Source organism: Papio anubis, chromosome X (assembly GCF_008728515.1).
Source record: "Papio anubis isolate 15944 chromosome X, Panubis1.0, whole genome shotgun sequence".
Taxonomy (NCBI): Eukaryota; Metazoa; Chordata; class Mammalia; order Primates; family Cercopithecidae; genus Papio; species Papio anubis.
The window spans coordinates 93,261,174-93,279,710 of NC_044996.1; the positions used below are offsets into that span (position 1 = coordinate 93,261,174).

At 41.8% G+C, this 18,537-nt stretch overlaps 1 long non-coding RNA gene and 1 other non-coding gene across 8 annotated transcripts in view; both read right to left on the bottom strand.

Annotated features, from left to right (window-relative positions):
- Window positions 1-18,537, bottom strand: part of LOC103880750 — a 115,787-nt gene that overhangs the window by 68,864 nt on the left and 28,386 nt on the right. For 3 of the 7 annotated variants that reach the window (XR_002519526.2, XR_002519525.2, XR_002519527.2), the window contains exon 4: window positions 10,466-10,574. This is a non-coding gene — a long non-coding RNA (uncharacterized LOC103880750). Of the gene's footprint in view, window positions 1-139; window positions 655-1,577; window positions 1,627-10,015; window positions 10,575-12,784; window positions 18,480-18,537 lie in introns of those variants that run through there. The other 4 variants (XR_002519528.2, XR_004180771.1, XR_002519524.2 and 1 more) reach the window with 4 other exon arrangements.
- On the bottom strand, window positions 11,399-11,459 carry LOC116272235. Its single transcript, XR_004180955.1, has one exon. It is a non-coding gene; the product is annotated as a U7 small nuclear RNA (small nuclear RNA).

Here is an 18,537-nt window from a genome sequence, read left to right on the forward strand (position 1 = left end):
TGGTGGCATTCGTCTATAATCCCAGCTACTGGGGAGGCTGAGGCAGGAGAATCGCTTGAACCTGGGAGGCGGAGGTTGTGGTGAGCCGAGATTGCACCGCTGCACTCCAGCCTGGGCAACAGGAACAGGGTGAGACTCTGTCTCCAAAAAAAAAAAAAAAAAAAAAAACAAAAACAAACAAACAAAAAAACCACACACACACAAAGAAATTTGTCCTTGAAGCTTGTATCTGATATCAGCACTGCATTGTAGACTTGTTGCTGATTTTGACTTTCTATTCAAGTTATAATCAAGTTAACTGTTCCCCTTGGTATGTGTTTAATACCCTGTACACGTCTTTGATTTCAACCTTTAGTACACGTGGCTTGGCCACTTTGTGGCTGAGGTAAGAATGTGCTTGTGGAAGACAAGTCTGTGGCTTGGTGAGTCTGCGTGGCCAGCAGTCTCCAATATGTGCAGGGTATTAATGTGTCAGGGCTGAGTGTTCTGGGATTTCTCTAGAGGCTGGCAAGGGCTCCTGAACCAGTTGTTTCTGTCCTTCTGGTCTGTCCGAGTTGGAAAGTCCAAGCTATAGGACCCAGTTTCCTTTCTTAGCTGATGTTTTCCTGCAAGAACAGTTACTTGCCTTGAGTTGGAAGCGGTTTGGATTTACACCTGTAAATATATTCATCCTTTTAATTTATGTAAGGTTTTTTTTGTACATAATTCTCAATTCTTTAAAGAGATGACAACAAATTTTGGTTTTCTACTGTTATGTGAGAACATTAGGCCCCAGCAACACGTCATTGTGTAAGGAAAAATAAAAGTGCTGCCGTTAAAAAAAAAAAAAATCCAATAATAGAGAGTGGGAGAAGGAGAAATTGGGGAGAGGGAGAGCAAGAAAGAATGAGGGACAGAGAGAAAGAAAAAAGGAAAGAGGAAGGGAGGAAGGGAAGATAAAAGAATGGGGTAAATAACAACTAAGAAAATGAAATCAGTTATGTTCCTTTAAAGCAGCGCCTAATAATAGATGCTGATTCTAATAATAAAAGATACAGCTTCCATGTTACCAGAAAAAATTGTGAAAAGAGCAGATTGAATCTAATAAGTGTTTAAATACTACACATATGCACACCAACAAAGTATCTTGATGAGCAGGAGCAAGGCAAAAATCAGGTTAAGTCGAATGATTCCCACAGAAGGTCAGAGAAGTGCTGTATACTGCAGCCCCTCACAACTCCTCTCTGGTAGTAGGAACCACACACTACATCTTGCACTGGACCAAGATGTTCAAAGAGGGAACTGTGTGAAACAACACACTGTTCAAATATAATTTCAAAATAATTTTATTTTACTTATTTGCTTTTGTTGCCCAGGCTAGAGTGCAATGGCGCAATCTCGGCTCCCTGCAACCTCCGGCTCCCGGGTTCAAGTGATTCTCCTGTCTCAGCTTCCTGAGTAGCTGGGATTATAGGCGTGCACCACCACGTCTGGCTAATTTTGTATTTTTAGTAGAGACGGGGCTTCATCATGTTGGTCAGGCTGGTCTCGAACTCCTAACCTCGAGTGATCCACCTGCCTCAGCCTCCCAAAGTGCTGGGATTACAGGCGTGAACCACCATGCCTGGCCTTCAAAATAATTTTAAACTGGAAAAACACAGTTGCAAATGTTAGAGATACTTTAAAAACATTTATAATTATTTAAAAAATTGTAACTATGGATAACTCTCACCCCTGGAACTGAAATGCAGCACTGTAGGGTACCTGGGCACACAGGCTAGGAAACTAATGAGAGAAGACTTGTGCTTTTTTTGCCCTTGGAAACTTCTAATTTGGAGGGACATACATTTTTTTGCCCTTTTTGTGCTTAATGCTGTGATGAACACCCTTGCATATGGCCCCTTATATATCTGTGTACTTCCCTGGGATTTATTGTACCCAGGAACAGAATTGTTGGGTCATACAGTAAATGCATTTACTTTTTTTTTTTTTTTTTGAGACAGAGTCTCACTCCGTTACCCAGGCTGGAGGGCAGTGGTGTGATCTTGGCTCACTGCAACCTCTGCCTCCCGGGTTCAAGCGATTCTCCTGCCTCAGCCTCCTGAGTAGCTGGGATTACAGGCATGCACCACCACATCCAGCTAATTTTTGTATTTTTGGTAGGGACAGGGTTTCGCCATGATGACCAGGCTGGTCTGGAACTCCTGAGTGACCTCAGGCTCTCCACTTGCCTCAGCCTCCCAAAGTGCTGGGATTGCAGGCGTGAGCCACCGCACCTGGCCCAGTAAATGCATATCTAATTTGACAAGGTACTTCCAGACAGCTCTTCGGAATAGCTGCCCTAGTCCACACTCCCATTAGCCATGCAGGAGGGTTTGTAGGTCCTTACACCCCCACCGCCACTTGGCATTACCCTGCTTCTTAAATTTGTCGGGCTGATAAAGTGATACCTCACTGTTATTTTAATTCTTCAGATTTGCAAAGATCTTGAACACCTCATCATATACTGCTGGCTTTTCAAATTTCTTCCTCTGCAAATTGCTTGTGTGCTTTGGTTAATTTTCTATTGGCATTGCTGTCTTCTTCTCCTTCTTTCTTCTTCTTTCTTCTTCTTTCTTCCTTCTTCTTTTGTCCTTCCCCTTCCTTCTTCCCCTTCCCCATCCCCCTCCTTCCTCCTTCCTCCTCCTCCTTCTTCCTCCTTCTTCTTTTGTTTTGTTTTTACAAACAGGGTCTCGCCTGTCACCCAGGCTGGAGTGCAGTGGCATGACCACAGCTCACTGTAACCTCAAACTCCTGGGCTCGTGTGATCCTCCCGCCTCAGCCTCCCAAGTAGCTAGGATGACTGGCGTGTGCCACCACAACCAGGTAATAAAAAATTTTTTTTTTTTCTAGAGACAGGGTCATGTTGTATTGTCTGGCTGGTCTCAAACTCCTGGCCTCAAGCAATCCTCCTGCTTCGGTCTCCCAAAGTACTGGGATTATAGGTGTAAATCATTACACCCAACCTCTCTTCTTGCTGATTCACAGGAAATCTTTTTATATTCTAGGTATCAAATCCCTTGTTGGTTTATACATTGCAAATATCCTCTCCCAATCTGCATATTATCTCTTACTTTTGTCCATAGTGTCTTTTATTGAGCATAAATCCTTAATTTTGCTATAATCCAATCATCTCTTCAGCATATGGGTTATAGTCTTAAAATTTTGTCCAAGCCCCTAGGTCACAGACATCTCCCTACAATTTCTATTAACATTACAGTTTTATTTTCACATTGAGGTCTTCAATCTACCTAGAATCCTTTTTTTTTTTTTTTTTTTTTTGAGATGGAGTCTCGCTCTGTCACCCAGGCTGGAGTACAGTGGCACGATCCTGGCTCACTGCAATCTCTGCCTTCTGAGTTCAAGCGCTTCTTCTGCCTCAGCCTCCTGAGTAGCTGGGACTACAGGCACATGCCACCACATTCACCTAATTTTTTGTATTTTCAGTAGACATGGTGTTTCACCATGTCTGGTTGACCAGGCCAGTCTCGAACTCCTGACCTCAAGTGATCCGCCCACCATGACCTCCCAAAGTGGTGGGATTACAGGCGTTGAACACCATGCCCGTCCCCTAGAATACATTTTTGTACATGTCATGAGGAAGGGATCCAGTTTTATTGTTCTCTGTCATGAGCCAGTTTTCTCAACACCTTTAACTAAGCAACTGTCCTTTCTCCCTTGATTTGTTATACATTAGGTTTTTATATACACGTGTCTGTATCTATGCTGTTGTATTGGTCTACTTTTCTGTTTCTGTGTCAATGGCACATTGTTTATATTTCTAAATTCAAAGAAACAAAGGCCGGACGGGGTGAGTCACGCCTGTAATCCCAGCACTTTGGGAGGCTGAGGCGGGCAGATCACCTGAGGTCGGGAGTTCAAGACCAGTCTGACCAACATGGAGAAACTCCATCTCTACTAAAAATACAAAATTACCTGGGCATCCCAGCTATGGGTTCAAGTGATACTCCTGCCTCGGCCTCCCGAGTAGCTGGGATTACAGGCATGCGCCACCATGCCTGGCTAATTTTTGTATTTTTGGTAGAGACGGGGTTTCTCCATGTTGGTCAGGCTGGTCTCTAACTCCCGACCTCAGGTGATCCACCCACCTCGACCTCCCAAAGTGCTGGGATCCCAGCTATTCAGGAGGCTGAGGCAGGAGAATCACTTGAACCCAGGAGGCGGAGGTTGTGGTTAGCCGAGATCGTGCCATTGCACTCCGGCCTGGGCAACAAGAGTGAAACTCCGTCTCAAAAAAATAAATAAATAAAAATAAATTCAAAGAAGAAAGAAATAAGGCAGAAATAAAATAGAGAACAAAAGACAGCAGTGAAAATCAAGCAAACCAAAGCAGATTCTTTGAAAAGACTAATAAGAGAGACAGACTTCTGGCCAATGATCAAGAAAAAAACAGAAAATTAAAAAACCAAGATACAGGCCAGGCACGGTGGCTCACGCCTATAAACCCCTATAATATATATATATATATTTTTTATATATATATATATGCTGGGTGTGGTGGCTCTCGCCTGTAATCTCAGCTACTTGGGAGGCTGAGGCAGGAAGATCCCTTGAGCCCAGGAGTCCGAGGCTGCAGTGAGCCATGATCATGTCACTGCACTCCAGCCTGAGCGACAGAGTGAGACCCTGCCTAAAAATGAAACAAACAAACAAACAAAACCCCAAAAAACAAAAACAAACAAAAAACAAGGCCGGGAACAGTGGTTCACGCCTGTAATCTCAGCACTTCGGGAGGCTGAGGCAGGCGGGTCACCTGAGGTGAGGAGTTCAAGACCAGCCTGGCCAACATGGTGAAACCCCATCTCTAGTAAAAATACAAAAATCAGCCGGGCGTGATAGTTTACACCTATAGTCCCAGCTACTCGGGAGGCTGAGGCAGGAGAATCGCTTGAACCCGGGAGGCAGAGGGTGCAGTGAACTGAGATTGTGCCATTGCACTCCAGCCTGGGCGACAAGAGCAAAGACTCGGTCTCAAACAAACAAACAAACAAACAAAAAGAAACAAACTATCTGTTGCTGATGGTGGGTGAAAACAGAGTTTTGGGGAATTGGGATGTCCTAAGACAGAGAAATAGTGTCGGTCAGCTCAACCCCAAAGAAGCCTGAACTGGATTCACAGAGGGGATGATGGTGGATTCAGAAGTCTGGGATGAACAGGGGTGACATATGTTCACTAATGTGGTCCTGATCATGATGGCAGACCCATCTGCTCTTAGAAATAAATGTGGCTGACTTTCTTACCAGGAGGATAGGGCTGCTGTATAAACTGTGGGTTGGCATTAAGACACTCAGTTTGAGGAGGACATTGATGATAGGCTCATTTCCCTCTTCTGCCAGTATGGAAAGTGGACACTAGGGCTAGAAGATGGCAACAGGTGCTGTGTGATTTTGATTTTAACGGGAGCATCCTAAGGAGCTGCCCTCCCTTGTTAAAGTCAGCTGTCCACAAGTTGGCTGGGACTTCAGGAAGGGCTTAACCCATAAAGACAGTTACTGTGGGTCACACCAGGGTGACACAAATGGCATGCGGAGATCCGGTGATACTCCAACTGGCCTGCAGCACATTACTACGTTTAGTTTGCAAGGGACACGTCTATCTGATATGTCAGTAGACGTACAAGGTTAGGCAGGAAGGCACATACCTCAGTGAAGCATCCTATGGTAACAGAAAGCCATTTCAAAAGATAAGAACTAACTAACTAACATGATCTCAACTAAAACTGCAGCCCACAGCAGATCTGGCGAGGCAACCTGAGTGCAGAGACAAGGCAGAATACGTGACCTCAGTGTTGAGGGGAAATGTCCATTTGCTCATCAGTGGAGATAGGGACACTAGGATTAGGGGACAAAAGGAGGAAGAGTGTGGCTAGGGGTGATCCAAGCAGACTCAATATAACCCCCATGATTCTTTTGTAGTCTAAGGATGGCTGAGGTTAAATCAAACACATTTTTCCAACAGCCAGGTTTTTGTTTGTGTTGAAGCTACAGAGGCAATTTCCAAGACATGGTTCAACATGGGGCTGTACTTCTAAGGTATGAAGGTTTGGTCTTTTGCTCTTGTAGGGACATGAGTTCAGTCCCCTGCTTTCTCCACTGGGTTTTGAGTTTTACTGTGAAATGGGCTAATGAACCGAGGGCCCTATCTGAATCCTTTAGGAATGTTGGGAAGCAATCCTGCCAAAACTTTGGAGAAATGACCAACTTTTGAAGGAGCCTTCAAAATCCTTCACCTCAGAAAACTTTCTGTTGCAATGATTTACTTGATTATAATAATCTTTTGGGTACTCAGGTGATTTAAGTTTGTACCTGTTGGTTTTGGATCAGTCAGATTTATTAGGTCCGGTTTCTTGATCATGTTCAGTATTTATTTTTCCTTTGAATCTCAGGTGCAGAAGGTGGAGGAAGCTATACTCTACTGGTCATGTTACATTGTTATCTTTGATCAGTAAAATGCGTATCTTTTTATTTACTTATTCATGTATTTACTCTACTTTACCTTCATTCCTCACTCCCGTTTCCAACACCCTCCCCCTCATAGGCAGATATTCCAATGTGATTATTGTCATTCTCTTTGATTCTATGTGTTCTGATAAATGCAAATGTTATCAGGTTTGAAATCTCTTTGTGTTGCTTTCAAACTTTTAAATGTATTCAACATAGAAAAAAGTTCTGAAAACTTCCATGTTCAGTTTAAAGACATGTAAGAAAACACCCATCTACCCACCAGCTGGCTTAAGAACTAGAACATTATAGAGTTTGAGAAGCCAACTGTGGATCCCTCATCTCCTTCCCCTGCCCAGAAGAAACCACACTACCTTGACCTTTATGTTCTCATTTCCTCAATTTTTGCAAAAAAAAAAAAAAATTCTTTCTTTTTTTTTTTGAGACAGAGTTTCACTTTTGTTGCCCATGCTGGAGTGCAATGACACGATCTCAGCTCACTGCAAAACCTACCTCCTAGGTTCAAGTGATTCTCCTGCCTCAGCCTCCTGAGCAGCTGACATTACAGGCACATGCCACCACGTCCGGCTAATTTTTGTATTTTTAGTAGATACGGGATTTCTCCATGTTGCCCAGGCTGGTCTCGAACTCCTGACCTCAGGTGATCCGCCCGCCTCGGCCTCCCAAAGTGCTGGGATTATAGGCATGAGTCACTGTGCCTGGCCTGCTTTTGAGAAAATTTCACCTCCCATGTATGTATCACTGAACAAGGTATTGTTTTGTTTTGAAAACCAAATGGCAAGCATGCATCTAGCTGGTGGAAAGGGGCAGTATTGGTACAATTAGGTGAAGAGTCCAGGAGAGGATAAGCTGAAGAGAATCTCTCAGTCATAGTGAGTCTGGCTTCAGTTTCCCTAAGAGTTTACAAGAGCTGCTTCTGGGGAAGTCAGAGGGTAAGGTTCTAAATGAGGCCAGGAAAATACACCCATGTCTCAGCATAGTCAGGGCACTAGCAGGACTGTTGTGCGGACCAGAAATTAGTTACCATATGGTCTGGTTACCATATGGTTTGATGGGGAGTGGGCCGCTCTAACTCTTTACTTCCAAACTGTGTGACCAGCCCCCACCCTTAATAGTAGATCACAGCAGGCAACTTCTGTGGGGTGAAATGCATGTCCACACCTGCTCCAGGCAGCTGCAGTGCTGGTGGGAGGGTGTGCAGGAGCCGCAGCAGCACGTACTCAAAATCAGCCGAGTACAGATCGTCTGAGCCAGGCTCACCTGGGCATTCTGACCTCAGGTTAACAGAGTGTAGGTGTGGCTGTTTCCTCCTCAGTGGAGTAGACTCTAAAGGATGAATGCCATGGTGAGTGGGTGACTAGGCCAAGGGAACAGACACTTTCTGCTTGTTTTTTTTCTCCTCCCCTCTTTCTTTTTTCTTTTTTTTTTTTTTTTTGACAGGGTCTCACTCTGTCACCCAGGCTGGAGTGCAGTGATGCAATCTCGGCCCACTGCAGTCTCAGACTCCTGGGCTCAAGCGATCCTCCCACCTCAGCCCCTCTGGTAGCTGGGACCACAGGCATGCACCACCACATTTGGCTAATTTTGTATTTTTTGTAGAGACGAGAACTCACTATGTTGCTCAGGCTGGAATTGAACTCCTAGGCTCAAGCGATCTGCCCACCTCGGCCTCTCGAAGTGCTGGGATTACAGGTGTGAGCCACTGTGCCTGGCAATTCCACCGCTTTCTTGTTTTATTTATTCCCTGTCATCCACGCTCCCATTCCTCCCCTCTCCCTGACATAGGCATTTTTCAAAAGTGTTTAACTTACATCCATTTGTGTGCATTTCTGTAAGGTGTGTATTTGGTGTATATGTGCATATATTTGTAACTTTTGAGTAGTATTGTTATACGGTTCATTCTTTTTCACTCAGTGCTATGTGTTGAAGATCATCGTGTTGCCCTGTGTACATCTAACTCACTGGTGTAAAGGTTAAGAGGTCCTCTGTGGAATGCACCCATCGCTATCTCCCTGTGTATGCCCCTGGTGATGGACACCCAGCATGCCTTCGACTTCCCACTGTTGCAAACCACACCATAATGAACATTCTTCTACATGACCCTTTATGGACCTGTGTGAGAATTTATTTGGAGGGCCCATGGGGATAGTGTCACATTCATCTCTGGGATGGCTGCCAAAGTCCCCACTCCCAATGCAAGAGGGTCCCTATGCCCCCATATCCCCACTAAAGGACTTGGCATGATCCAGCTTTTTAAAATTTTGTCTGTTTGTGAAATCTAAAGTAAAATCTCACTATAGTTTTATTTTAGACTTTTCTGTTAATACATTTGAACATCTTTTATTAGGCTTGTTAGCTTTTTGGGTTTTCCACTTCAGGAAATTGCTTGCTCATATCCTTTGTAGACCTGTTTGCAACTGGAGGCCCTGTCACTGTTTTTCCTCTCTATATGTGCTCCACTGATAATCCTAATTCTCTGGGAAAGCTGAACCCTACCCAGGGTTTCCACATACTGTACCAGGCTCTGTAGTGTCTTTCCATAGGAATTTTAGGATCAGGTTGTCAATTTCTGCAAAAAGCCTGCTGAGATTTTTATAGGAATGACATTTAATCTATGGATCAATTTGGGGAGAATTGACATTATAACAATACTAAGTTTTCCAAGCCACAAATGTTTTTCATTAATTTGGCTCCTCTTTCTCTCAGCAATACAAGTGTATAGGTCTCCCACATCTTTTGTGAGATTTATTCCTAAGTCACATTTTTAGATGTTATTGTAAATGGTATTTTAAAATTTTCTGTATCCAATTGTTCATTGCTAGTATATGGATCTACAACTAATTTTTGTATATTGATCTTATAACCTGCAACTTGTTGGATTCACTTATTAGTTCTAGTAGGGTTTTATTTTTGGTGGACTCAGTTGGATTTTCTACATAGATGATCACATTTTCTGTAAATACAGTTTTACTTCTTCCTTTCCAATTTGGATGCCTTTTGCTTCTTTTTCTTGCCTGACTGCACTGCCTAGAACCTTCAGTATAATGCTGAATAGAAGTGGTGAGAGTGGACATCTCTGTTTTGTTTCTGATCTTGGGGGGAAAGCACTCAGTTTTCACCAGTAAATATAATGTTAGCTGTGGGTTATTTTGCAGATGCCCATATCAGATTGAAGAAGTTCCCTTCTATTTCTCATTTGCCAAGAGTTTTTGTTTTTTAAACTCAGGAATGGATGTCAGATGTTGTCAAATGCTTTTTCTGCATTTATTGCAATAATCATATGGGTTTTCCTTTTTGGTTTGTTAATATGTTGAATTGCATGATTGATTTTCTTTTTTTTTTTTGAGACGAAGTCTCGCGCTGTCGCCCAGGCTGGAGTGCAGTGGCGCGATCTCGGCTCACTGCAAGCTCCGCCTCCCGGGTTCACGCCATTCTCCTGCCTCAGCCTCCTGAGTAGCTGGGACTACAGGCGCCCACCACCGCGCCCGGCTAATTTTTTGTATTTTTAGTAGAGACGGGGTTTCACTGTGGTCTCGATCTCCTGACCTTGTGATCCGCCCGCCTCGGCCTCCCAAAGTGCTGGGATTACAGGCGTGAGCCACCGCGCCCGGCTGCATGATTGATTTTCTAATGCCAAGCCAATCCTGCATTCCTGGGATAAAATCCATTTTGTTATGATTCATTATCCTTGTAATACATTATTGGATTTGATTTGATAAAGTTTTTTTAGAATTTTTGTATCTCTTGAACTTTCCATTTTAATGCTAATGGCTCCTCAGATTGGCCTCCCCACGATGCACCTGTTTTCCAGATGCCCCACTCTGCCTGTTCATATCCTCTACACTGTGTCTGGGATGGTTACTGAGGTGGTTACTGAGGCTGGGACTTTCCCCAAACTTACGGAGGGTCGAAGAAAATTCAGAACAAAGACTTGAAAGCATTTTCTTTATGTGGTCAATCCTACCTCTGAGTATGTGAATCAACTCCAGGCAGCAGTCTTGCCCCTTAACAAAGGCGTGTCCCCAACCTGAAGAGCCATCTTCAAAGCCTCTCAGTACCTGACAGGTTAGTTCCTAAGAGAGAAAGCATTATTAACTGCTTAAGAAATCCCCTGAGCCTAGATTATCCCTCTGTCACTGTTCTCCCATATGGTACTGCTCTGCTCCAAAAAGGAAATAGCCAATACTTCTCACTGAAGAATTCTATCCCGGCCGGGCACGGTGGCTCAAGCCTGTAATCCCAGCACTTTGGGAGGCCGAGATGGGTGGATCACGAGGTCAGGAGATCGAGACCATCCTGGCTAACACGGTGAAACCCCGTCTCTACTAAAAAAAATACAAAAAAACTAGCCGGGCGAGGTGGCGGGCGCCTGTAGTCCCAGCTACTCGGGAGGCTGAGGCAGGAGAATGGCGTGAACCCAGGAGGCGGACCTTGCAGTGAGCTGAGATCTGGCCACTGCGCTCCAGCCTGGGCGACAGAGCTAGACTCTGTCTCAAAAAAAAAAACAAAAACAAAAAACAAAAAACAAAAAACAAAAAAAAAAAGAATTCTATCCCATTCTGACTGCCTACTTGATATCCCACACTCTAAGGTGCCCAAATAACCCCTTTGAATTCCTGACCTTGTTTTTCTGTGGATGGCTTTTATATCCAAGATATTAGGGGAACACACAGGGCAGGATATACTCCTTTCCTCATTGCACCATAGAAGTTCTTCTTCCTTCAATCCCCTTGTCGCAAAAGTAATAATGGTAGTAATAGCAAACACATATACAGTGCTTACTACATGCCATGCATTATTCTAAATACTTTATGTAGACTAACCCATTTAATACCCTCAATAATCCTATGAAGTACATATTACTACTATCCCCATTTTTGTTTTATTTATTTTTTAAGGGGGCTTTCAGCAAAAACCAGAATGCCTGCTAGACAAATTCTGAAAGACCTGTAACACTACTATCCCCATTTTTACAGAAGAAACTACAGAAATTTGAGGTCAAGTGACTTGACCAGCTCTGGGATTTGAATCCAGGCAGTCTGGCTCAAGTCCACTGCACTAACATACTTGCAAGTGACAGAACTGTGGCACTGACCCATGTTTGCACACAGTAGAGCCCCCCCCGCCCATTATTCATACAGATTCTTTCTAAGGCTTCAGAATATGTCATGCTTGTGTTATCTGTGGTGCCTTTGGCCAAATCTGGTGTCAGTGAGTTTCTCACTGCTGCTGACAACGAAATATATATGTTTGGAAACAAAAATTATGTAGGGCTGGGCACGGTGGCTCACGCCTGTAATCCCAGCACCTTGGGAGGCCAAGGTGTGTGGATCACTTGAGGTCCGGAGTTTAAGACCAGCCTGGCCGACACGGTGAAACCCTGTCTCTACTAAAAATTAGCCGGGTGTGATGGCGGGCACCTGTAATCCCACTTACTTGGGAGGCTGAGGCAGAAAAATCACTTAAACCCAGGAGGCGAAGGTTGAAGTGAGATGAGATCGTGCCACTGCACTCCAGCCTGGGTCTGGAGCCTCTGTCTCAATAAATAAATAAATAAATACATAAAATTGTAGGGAGAACACTTTTAAAAAAGACATTATTATTTAATATCATCAGAGCAACAAGAAAACACTGCATTCATAGGGCAAGATTAGGAAGCTATAAAAAGGAACATTTGCAAGACAACACCAACTAAAAAGATCTTATAGAGTCAACCAATAACCAAAGGACCTTCAAAGCAGCCAGAGAAAAAGAACACCTACAAAAAAAACTTAGAGTGACAGTAGACTTTGCAACGGTAATAACGGAAACCAGATGAGAGTGTCATAATGTCCTCTTCGTGTCAGTGTTTAATATCCTTCTAAAAAAGGTAATTTAGAAGTAGGTACCTAGCAAACCCATCTTTTAAGAAGAATAAAGGGAAAAAAAGGCATTTATAGATAAACACAGACTAAGAGTTTCCAATTAAGTGATCTACACTAAAGGATTTTCTAAAGTTCTGTATGTATTTCAAGAAGAAAAAAAATCAGGCTGGGCGCAGTGGCTCGTGCCTGTAATCCCAGCACTTTGGGAGGCCAAGGCAGGTGGATCATGAGGTCAGGAGACTGAGACCATCCTGGCTAACACGGTGAAACCCCATCTCTACTAAAAATACAAAAAAAAAAAAAAAATTAATTAGCCAGGCATGGTGACGGGCGCCTGTAGTCCCAGCTACTCGGGAGGCTGAGGCAGGAGAATGGTGTGAACCCAGGAGGTGGAGCTTGCAGTGAGCCCAGATCATGCCACTGCACTCCAGCCTAGGCGACAGAGTGAGACTCCATCTCAAAAAAAAAGAAGAAGAAAAAATATCGTCCCAAAAAATGACATCTGAGGTAAAAGAAGAAAGGTGGGAAAATAAAAGGTAAATGAGTATTTAAGCAAACAATGTTTGCATAAAATGATATTGTTAGTGTCATCCTTAATAAGGGAGGAACAAAAATAGTAGACATAATAACATGTAAATTGGGAGACATTAAAGATTTATAAAGTCTGTGAATTGTTTGGGTGAGGAGTATGTTTAACTTTGGACTTTAGGTTAAATATGTATGGTAAGCTTTTCAATGCCAATCGCTGAAAAAAAATCTTTGGAGAAACTTACAAGAAAAAATAGAAAAGGCACAAATAATATGAACGACATAAAAGATATAGTAAAAATTAAAAAAATAAGAGAATATAATTAATTTGAAAACTTACATGAAGTGGACCAATTCCTAGAAAACTGATTTATTTATTGGATGAGATCACTATAACCTTAACCAGACAAATACAGATGGCTAAAGATGCAAAAATCCTAAATAGTTTATTAGCAAACCACATCCAGAATGAATAAGATTTAATACAACATAAAAATGTTGAGTTTAATCCCAGAAATGCAAGGGCAGTTTAACATTAGAAAGTTAAACTAAATCTTTTAAGATTTAGTTCATATGCCATCTCTTCCAAGAAAGCTTCCTTGGTCCCCTGCGCTGGGTTGTGTATTCCTTAGGGGCTCTCACAGTCTATTCTTCCTACCAGTGTTACTGCACTGACCACACTGCCCTGAATTTACGGTTCTGTGTCTGGGAACACATCTCGTTCATCTCTGTGTCTTCAGTGTACAGGAGGAGGCCTGACACATACTAAGTGGTCAAATTTTGCTCAACTGAACTTACAGCTAGGTGGATGTTTAGTTAAACTCAGTGTGCTAATGATTAATAAGTTGATGTTGGCCTGGATAGGGAGGTCTCTACTGGCATGCCACAGGGAGCTAATTATACATGGCATTCTGTATAATTCTGATGGCATGCTGATGAAATTAGTAGGTGACAGAAATAGGAGAGTAGGTCACACATTAGACAATAGAATTAGTATCCAGAGTCATGGGCAGGCAGAAACACTGGAGCCAGACTAGGCCCCAGTAGGGTTAGGGGCAAAGTCAGGACTAAAACCCCACATAGCCTGTTCTCACTTCGACAATTAAAAAAAAACTTTTTGAGCTGTAACTTACCCTCCTAAGGTATCTCCCATTATAACAACACTTACTATGAGCTCATCATCACACCAGCTTCCACGCTATCCCCTGCAGCCCCCCTACCGACCACCAAGTACCACAGGTGAAGTATAATGAGAGTGGTCTGCTTGGCCTGGGGACCAGGAAACAGTTCCTCGCAGCGCAAGAGAAAGGGGGGTGACAGCTGGGATCAGAAAGCCTGATGAGAGTTGGGGTTTTACTTTTCACCAGGTAACAGGCAGCATGACAACACAGCAGTTTGAGGGCTATTTGGGTAAGAGGCAGGCCTGCCTTCAGGAGCCCTAGGGCGTACAGCCAGTCAGAAAATATGGGGCTTTGCCACAACCCTACCAACTGAGAACTTGCTTCCCTAAAGAACCCAGGAGCTATCCTCGCTGCTTCTTCACAGCCTCCAACCTTATGAAAAATGATATCCAACTTCCTTAGCATGGCATTCAAGGCCTTTGTGCCTAGCCTACTCCTCAGGCGTTTATCTCTCTATCCTCCACATTAACAATTAAGTCATTCATCCATTCATTCAGTTTGTTCCACAAATATTTATTGAGTATCTACTATGCACTGTTGTTTTTGGCACTGGGGATACAGCAGTGAACAAAACAGAAGTCCCTGCTTTATGGAGCTTACAGTCTACTGAAGAGAGACAAACACTAACCACAATAGATAAATATAAAATAGACCAGGTGGTGATCAGTGCTTTGTAGAAAAACATATGTAAAGTAGGATAAAGGGATAGAAAATGCATGTGATGGGGCGATTTTAGGTATGTCGATCAGGAAACACTTCTCTAGGGAGGTGACATTTGAGCACACTGGAAGTACTAGGGCAACTCATCAGATTATTTGGGAGGAAGGGTGTTCCAGGCAGTGAGAAGAACAAGTACAAAGGCCCTGAAAAGGAAGGGTATCTAGCACACTTGGGGAACAGCAAGGAGGCCAGTGTAGCTGGAGAAGAGTGAGTGATACTGAGAGTGATAGGAGACAAGGTAAGAGAGGTAAAGGGAACCAGATTATGCAGGGACTTTTGGGCCATGGTGAGGGCTTTGGCTTTTGTTGAGGGAGGTGGGAGCCATGGGAGAATTCTGAATAGTGGAAGGACATGATCTGATTTGGACTGTATAAAGAATTTCAGAGAAGAATAGTAATAGGTACTAGAACACTAAGCAAAAGCAAACAAAATACACAATTATTAGCTCCAAGGAAAACCAAAGGGTATACAACAAAGGATATGTAATCAGAATATACTCTGTAGTTTTGATGTGAACAATATTTACAATGTCATACTCATGCAAACAGTGACTACTGGTTGAACAAAAAGTATATAAAATGTTTTAAAGAAGTAGTAACAGATGTAATCACAAAGATGACCAAGCAATAAGAGACTATTAGGGATGACTAGGCAGATTAGCAAGTAAAATATATGAGGTTTGTACAAATGAAAAATATAACTTTTGAAATAAAAAACTCAATGGGCAGATTAAAGTTAATTGAAAAGAGAATCAGTAAGCTGAAAGATATACCTAAAGAAATTATCCAGAATGAAATGCAGGAAGACAAGGAGATAGAAAATCTCAGAGATGTTATGAGATACGGAAGACAGAATGAGGAGGTCCAAAATATGACTAACTGTATTCTGAGAAAGAAAAACTAGAAAAAACGAAAGGCAATATTTGAAGAGATAATGGCTGAGAATTTCCCAGAAATGATGAAAAGCATGAATCCACTGAGCCACGAAGCATGACATTTCCAAAGTAGAATAAATAAAAAAAAAAACGTATGTAAACATGTTAGAGTAAAGCTGCAGGACCCTCTGCACATTCTACTACACACACATGCACACACACACAAAACCAGCAATTAGTCTGATGGTCGACTTCTTAATAGCAATAAAGACTTCTCAAAGCCAAAAGAGAATGGAACCATATATTCTAAGTGTTGAGTAAAAATACCTGTAACAAACTATCTTTTAAGAATGAGGATAAAATAAAGACATTTACATATAAGAAAGACTGGAAGAATTTAACATCAAGAGACCTGTACTTAAAAAAAAAAAACAAAACCCACTAAAACACTATATTCATAATGAAAGAAAATGATCCCAAAGGATGGTCTGCGATACAAGAATGTATGCATGTAAGTCCAAACAAACACTGTCTATATAAAGTAATACTGATAAAGATGTATAATTGTGAGGTTTATAAAAAGGAACAAACTAACATATTTGAAAACAATAGTATGTAGTCAGGAGAGGAATGACTAGAGTTGAAGGTTTCTAAGCTTCCTGCATTCTTCAAGAAGGAGGCTAAAATATTGTTTAACTTTAGACTTTATAAGGGTAACCACAGAAAGAATAGAAAAAAAAATTAAAATAGGGAGGAAACAATTGAATAAGAAAACAAATCTCAAAACTAAAAAAGCAGGCAAGAAAAGAGAAAATGAAGCATAGAAAAAGGTAGTGGTGGTAAACAGAAATAAAAAAGTATGATGGTAGAAACAAGCCCAAATACATCACAGTAAATATAAACAGACTAAACTTGCCAACTAAAAGAGATCATCAGATTAGATTTTTTTAAAAGTCCAGTTATATGTTGTTTCCAAGAGATGTAATTAAAGCATGATGGCATGAAAATGCTCAAAAGTAAAAGGATGGAAAATTATATACCACACAAATCCCAACAAGAAAAATTTGTGTTACTACATTAATATAAGATAAAATAGGTTTCAAAGAAAAATGCATTATCAGGAATAGAGAGGGTCATTACATATTTATCAGGAATATATAACAATTCTTAATTTGAATATTCCTAATGAACACCCTCGAAATATATAAAGCAAGAAATGAGATAGAATTACAAGGAGAAATTGCCAAATCCACCATCACAGTTGAATATTAACACACCTCTTTCAATTATTGGTAGATCATGACCAAAAACTTAGTATAGATAAGTAAAAATTGAACAATAGTTGACAAACTTGATAATAGACATATGCAGATCTCTGTATTCAACAATTAGAGAACACACATTCTTATAAATTAGCACATAGGAAGCATTCAAAAATATTGGTCACATACTAAGCCATAAAACAAGTCTAAAAAATTTCAGAGTTGTTATCACACGAACCACATCCTCTGACCATAATGCAATTAAGACAGATTTCAATAACAAAGAGGTAAAATTTTAAATCCCCAAACATTTGGAAATCTAAAAACACATTTCTATATAACTTACAGGTAAAAGAAGTAACCTTGATGGAAATGAAATACTTATAACTGAACAATAATGAAAATACTACATATCTACACTTATGGAGAAGCAGTAGTTAGAGGGAAATTATATCCTTAAATGCACAAATTAGAAAATGGGCAAGAATGAAAATTAATGAGCTCAATGTCCAGTTAAAGAAATTAGAAAAAGAACAACAGAATAAACCCAAAAAATGTGGAAGGAAGGAGATCAAAAAAGATAAGAGCAGAAATTAAAGAAATAGAAAACAAAGATACAATAGAGAGGAGCAACAAAGCCAAAAGTTGGTTCTTTGAAAAGACTAATAAAATAGATAAACCTCTGGTGAGATTGATCAAGAAAAAAAGTGAGAAGGCACAAATAACCAATATCAGTAATGAAAAAGGAGACATCGTTACAGTTTATACACAGCAGAGAATAAAAAGGAAACTTTATGCCAATGAATTGGAAAATGCAGACAAAATGGACCAACTCCTAGAAAACTGTTATCTTACGAAAATCGACTCAAGAAGAAAAAGAAATCCTCAACAGTTCCATAGCTACTAAAGGAATTACAGCAGTAGTTAAAACTCTTCCCGCCAAAACAAACAAAAAATAGCAGGCAGATTCTTCCACTTGGTATGTGGATTACAGGTAGGTGAAGAGATACTGATCCCCTCAGCCCTAGAGGTGTCCGGGTAGGACCTGAGGCAGTGGAGACCCTAGGCAGGCCACTTCTCTCTATGGGCAGCCTCTTCTGGAGATCCTTAGAGGGTGGCCCTTAGTGAAGTAGGGTCTGACAAATCCCTCTGCAGTCCCTGAAGGTGGTGAGCACAAATAAGTAGCATCCAGCTCTGCAGTAAATGTGCTAAGCAGGGCCAAGAAGGTGCTCTATCACTTGGACAGCCTCTTCAGTAGCCAGCTCCTGTAGTCTTCTGCTCATTGAGGACAAGGGGCCTGTGGAGCTGCTGGAGGAGTCTGTGTTCCGGTTTCCAAGAAACACCACGTACAGCCCAAGTTGTGACTGGCTGGGATGGGGCTGGGTGCAGGGAGGCCAAGGAGGGGCTTCTGGAGGGTGTAGCTCCAGGTAGAAACCCTGAAACTCTGTCTTCCCGAGTATCAGATACTTTTATCCGTTTGCAGCTGGTGAGCCCTTTTAATGGTATCCAAGCTAGCTGCAGGGTGATGGTTCTAATAATGATGCATGTTCTGCAAATAAGAGCTTCATCATTATTTTGAAATTGTTAATATGAAAGCGTTCAACTGG